A 5,802-nucleotide genomic window follows, 5' to 3' on the forward strand; every position below is an offset into this window, starting at 1 on the left:
AAGATAAGGTTGTTAGATTTTTTCTAACAAAATCTTATCAAGAGATTTATTTCTAAATAAATCTAGATAAGATAAGGTTGTTAGATTTTTTCTAACAAAATCTTATCAAGAGATTTATTTCTAAATAAATCTAGATAAGATAAGGTTGTTAGATTTTTTCTAACAAAATCTTATCAAGAGATTTATTTCTAAATAAATCTAGATAAGATAAGGTTGTTAGATTTTTTCTAACAAATTCTTCTTAAAGATTTTATTAGATTTTTTCTAACTAAATCTGGATAAGAAAATTTGTTAGAATCTTTCTAAATTTCTAAGATGGCTTAGCTATAAAAAGGGAGGCTTGCAAGAGGGAAAGAAGAGAACTTAATAAGCCTCTCCTCCTTGCTTAGGGCCGGCGGCATCTCTTCTCCTCCCCCCCCCCCCCCCCCCCCCCCCCCCCCCCCCCCCCCCCTTTGCTAGGGCCGGCGCCTCCCTTGCTTTCCTCCCTTAGTTTCGCCCAAAGCCTCTTCTCTTTTCCTTGCTAAGGCCGGCGCACAAGAGGCCTCCCTCCTTGCTAGGACCGGCGGCCAAGAGAGAAAGAAGAAGAAGAGGAAAAGGAAATAGAAGAAGGAGGATTCTAGCTTGCTTTCCATCAGAGAGAAGGAAGAAGTTTTGGTGGAGATATCTTGGAGGATCGAGTTAGGTCTAGGAATCACTTAATATAAATAGGAGGCTTAAGAGAGGGTTTTCATTATCTTCGAAAACCCTTCCCTCACCTCTCGCCCAGAATGTCGTCGCCCTCCTTTCTCCTCCCTCTCGGCGCCCCAAACCCGAAGAACGAGGAGTCCGTCCCCTAGGATCATAAGGAAGACTTCCGGAGAACTTCTTCTACAAGGACGCTCCTCTCCGCGAGAAGAACGCGTAGACATAGGAAGATCGCCGAGGAGAGTTTTTTTTTCTCTAACGGAAGAATTGTAAGGAAATTAGCGCAGAAGGTAAGTGCATCCCTCACCTGCAGTATGAGTAGTTCCGTTGTTTTCTGTGTTTTTCCATAAACATGATTTTGTTAAAGTATATGCATGATTTTGTTAAAGAATATAGTAGAATTGCATGATATAAGAAGTTAGATATTGTAAGTGCATCTCTCACCTGCAGTATGAGTAGTTCCGTTGTTTTCCGTATTTTTCCATAAACATCACTACAACAAAAACAGTCATAGACATCGGTGGAAAACCGATGTCTATGAGAAAATCGACTGATGTCTATGAAGGCGTTGTAAAAGGTCTGACATTTTAGACATCGGTTTGTAACCGATGTAATACAACTCAACGACATCGGTTTGTAACCGATGTAAAACCGATGTAATATCACTCAACGACATCGGTTTCGCAACGGTGTAAAACCGATGTAATATCTGTTTAACATCAATTTTAACAACGGTTTTCGACCGATGTAATATCACAACGACATCGATTTTGCAACGGTGTAAAACCGATGTAATATATGTTTAACATCAATTTTAACAACGGTTTTCGACCGATGTAATATCACTCAACGACATTAGTTCTGCAACGGTGTAAAACCGATGTAATATCTGTTTAACATCAATTTTAGCAACGATTTTCGACCGATGTAATATCACTTAACGACAACGCTTCCAAACCGATGTCATTGAATTTAAAACTGTTGTAATAACACTTATTTTTTTTATGTTGTTTGTAAATTATGATCGAGCAAGATGACAAAATTATCATAATATTATAAATTCACCAAACAAATCACAAATAGAAAAGCACCGATATATTTAATCACCTCAATATTTATAAATAACCAAAAGTAACTAACACAAATATTCTTCTTGCAACATATTACACATTCCCTCAACGTTTTCATCCTCAGAAGGATCACCTTCAGCCCCATCGTCCTCTTCCTAGTCTTCGCCATCTTGTTCATCATCATCCTCTTCGTCCTCATCTGAATCATCATCATCCTCTTCGTCCTCATCTGTTCCTAAAAGGCAAGAGACTTTTTCAGCAAACGGATGTAGATGCAAAAAAGTGAACTAACATAGTTTTGTACATATAAATACATATAAAAACTAAGATACCTGCAATTTTGCTTCTTTTGTTTCAGCATGAGCATTGAATTTCTAAAAAGAAGCTACCATGTTACTTATGTCGTTTTACCATTTGACCCTATCTTGAGTGTCATTATGATGGTGTCTTCGCAGTACATTGACCACCCATAGAAAAGCAGTTCCAAGATAACAACATATTCCAAAAGCTACACAGACAAGCAGAATATAGTATTATTTTCTTAAACGGCAGAAGCAAGACCATATATTTCATTCAAAACAAACCGTATATTTTTTTTTAACAAAACAGAGATAGCCTATAGGGGAAACTATATTTTAAAAGGCGATTTCAGGAGGCAAAGGGAAGTGATTCATTTTCCATGATCCATTGGGAATAAACAAAAGAAATCAGTAAGAATAATTGTGAATACCTTCTTGCTTCTTCATCTCTCAGTTTAGCATCCATCTCCTTGCTTGGTGGATACTTTGGGAGGCTTGATGGTTCACATGCGTATGGTGGAGTGTTAAAGAACTGCACAAATCAAAACAGGTAATGATTACAGTATAAAAATATATATTAACAGAGAAAACAAAAATGCAAAAGTTTCAAATACATTATTTGGGTCAGAATGAAGCATATCACAACAAAATAAATGTTAGAAGATAATTATTATTTGTAGATAGCTGTTATATGAAGATAGTTGTTAGGAGACCCTTCTCCATACATCTGTAGTACTTTCTGCTCCCTCTCCTTATCTTCCTTGGATCCACCAGGCCCACCTCTTCCTCTGATTCATGTTTGTCCGTGATCATCTCCATGTATCTCTCCATCTGCATCAAGAAATTTATTTTGTTTTTGTTATTGAAATACCAATGAAAAAATATTCAATTTTGATTTCCGCTAGAAAGACAAGATAAGACAAAACTTGTACACAGTAAAAACATGAACATTGAGCATACAGTACTACATGTACACACATATGACTAAACATATAAAATTGAGGCCCACATAGAAATAATCAATTTAACACTCAAGACTACAGGTCCACATAGAAATAGTGTATCTAACCTTACTGTCAATTTCATCCATTAAAGGGACTTGCCTGTCAAGTTCCTGCGTGATGCAAGAAAATTAGCATTTATTCTATCATATTTTCGTTTCCACAGGTCTCAGTGCAAAACAATAATCCAACCTCATTCATATCATGAGTCATATTTTGCAGCGTATCCAGCCCTTCAGATATAATGTCTAAGCCTTGATCCTGCAAAAATATTCCAAATACAACCATAATGATATTAATATTAATATTCTTTTTCCATGTAAGAATTGCTCCGAGGTACAAACACTCATGCCACGAACAAGACAATTGCGAGCCAAACAGAATGGGATGGGATAATCACAACTTAAACAGAAAGAAACAATAGTCCTATCCATGAACTTCACCTGCATTTTGTGCATCTCATACCCTTGCGCAACTTAAACAGAAAGGGCAATATCTGATATTGGTGAAACTTATGAGAAAAAACAAGAACTAGAAAGTACCTATTTCATTTTGCACATCTCATAGTCATGCCTAAATTGGTTTAATTCTTCAGTCTGCTGAAAATACTCACTCTCAAATCTTCCATCTGGAACAAATCCAAAAACATATTATGAATTAATGTAAGTCTAACCCGTTAGCACATCAAAGTAACCAAATATATGACAAAGAGAGTTCAACAAGTTTGATCATATTTGTGTCATTTGACTTGCATCAATATCTCTAACATTAACATCTTGCATAACATTATGTACAAATCATGTGATTGGATCATGTTCAATGTTGCCAACCCTATCTATTATCAAGTTGGCCCTAGTGATGACCTCCAAATAATGTCCCTAAATTCTCTTGTATCTGTCTAAGAGGAAACATTAGGAGATGTAACCACAACTTTCCAATGAAATTTGTGGCCTCTCACTGCAATAGCAAAATCTTTCTGCAAATTTCCTTCTTGTTTTCCAATGTCAGTATCAAGATTTCGCAGAATGCGATGCTATCCTAATAACATTGTCTTCAAAAGAAGAAAAATCTAATCAATAGCAAAGGGAAAGAAATGGGAAAGAAAGGTGTTTTATTTCTATTTGATTATCGCAATGTCACGAATTGAAATGCAACAGCAACATTATCATTTCAAAAAGAAGCAAAATACAATCAATCAGGGAAAAAATAGCAAAACTGTTTGTTCTCTTCTCGAGCGAATGTTTAAAAAAAAACACATTTTGCTTCTATTCTTCAATTTGATTATAACAAAGCGTAAGATGGCATACTAATATTAACGACGAAGGGACCAAACCTTCTTTAGGGCCAACCTCGGCAGCTTCGGGACCTCCTCCAACAAACGAGCCTTGGTCCGTCGAATCTCCGCATTCAGAGCCACTACCGCTGCCCGATTTTTCTCCTGGGACGCCGTCTCCGCTTTCTACGCTCCGATCGACGACAAAGAATCAATCAACCAATCGAACCCCAACCAGAGAGAGAAAGGAAGGGAAAGCAGACCTGGAGGGCGGACTCTATGTCCGAGTCGACTGAGGCGTAGAGGCGGGCAAAGGCGTCACACCGGCGACGTTGTCGCCGTTGAGCCTCTCGACGTCGTACTTCTTGCAGATCGCGTCGACGCGAGTGAGGATGTCGATGACGCTCATCTTCGATCGCTAACTGCGGTGCGGAAGGCGGATGTGTTAGGGTTTAAAGATATAATTATATAAAAGTTATAATGAATTATTTATTTATAAAACGTATAATTAATGTAAATATTTATAAAACACTTAATTAAAATAATTTTATAAAACGTAAACGAAAATAAAATTTTTATAAACATAAATGAAATTTTTATTAATTTATAAATATTTATATAAAGAAAATTTTTATTCTTTTATTAATTTATAAATATAATAAAAATATTTATGTAAATATAAGTAATAATGATTTTAGATTTTTATTAATTTATAAATATTAATTTATATTTGTCTAAAGAGATTTTTTAATCATTTATTAATTTACAAATATAATTAAAATGATTTTATAAATGTAAATAACAACGATTTTAAATTTTTATTAATTTATAAATACTAATTTATATTTGTCTAAATACTTATGTATGCGTGTGGTTTTATTTTTTTTTGACACAATCAAAAAAATTTGAGACAAATACTTTTTTACCGTCTTATTTGAATGTTTTATATAATTATATCTTTAACCGTCTTTATTAGGTGTCTTATTTAGTTGAATTTGAGACAAAATTTTAAATACTGTCTTAAATTTAATGTCTCAATATAAAATTTTAAGACACCTATAATTACTGTCTTAATTACATAGTATTTGAGATGAATTTTATCACTGTCTTAAAATTTTTGTCTCAAAAACCTAGTTTTCTAGTAGTGGAGCTTCCAAAACCGTTGTTATAGCTTCCAAAACCGTTGTTGAAAGCGCAAATAGACAACGATTTTAAATTGTTGTTATAGCTTCCAAAATCGTTGTTGAAAGCGCACATAGACAACGGTTTTCAAACCGTTGTCGTAGTCTTCAAAAACCGTTGTTAAAAGCGCACATAGACAACGGTTTTAAAACCGTTGTTGTATCCTCCAAAAACTGTTGTCGTAGTCTCCAATCAACCTCTCAAAGACAACGAAAATATACAACGGTTTTAAATTGTTGTTATAGCTTCCAAAATCGTTGTTGAAAGCGCAAATAGACATCGGTTTTAAAATG

The 5,802-nt window shown here is 35.0% G+C and overlaps 1 long non-coding RNA gene across 1 annotated transcript; it reads right to left on the reverse strand.

Moving 5' to 3' along the window:
• Positions 1-1,764: 1,764 nt before the first annotated feature.
• On the reverse strand, positions 1,765-2,580 carry LOC141815986 (uncharacterized). Its single transcript, XR_012600639.1, has 3 exons — positions 2,485-2,580; positions 2,087-2,262; positions 1,765-1,989 (listed from the first exon to the last, which is right to left on the reverse strand). It is a non-coding gene; the product is annotated as an uncharacterized LOC141815986 (long non-coding RNA).
• Positions 2,581-5,802: the final 3,222 nt, after the last annotated feature.

The sequence above is a fragment of the Curcuma longa genome, unplaced genomic scaffold (assembly GCF_044706935.1).
Source record: "Curcuma longa cultivar G26 ecotype Majalengka, Jawa Barat unplaced genomic scaffold, ITB_CL_G26_1.1 contig_13333, whole genome shotgun sequence".
In the NCBI taxonomy this organism is placed as follows: Eukaryota; Viridiplantae; Streptophyta; class Magnoliopsida; order Zingiberales; family Zingiberaceae; genus Curcuma; species Curcuma longa.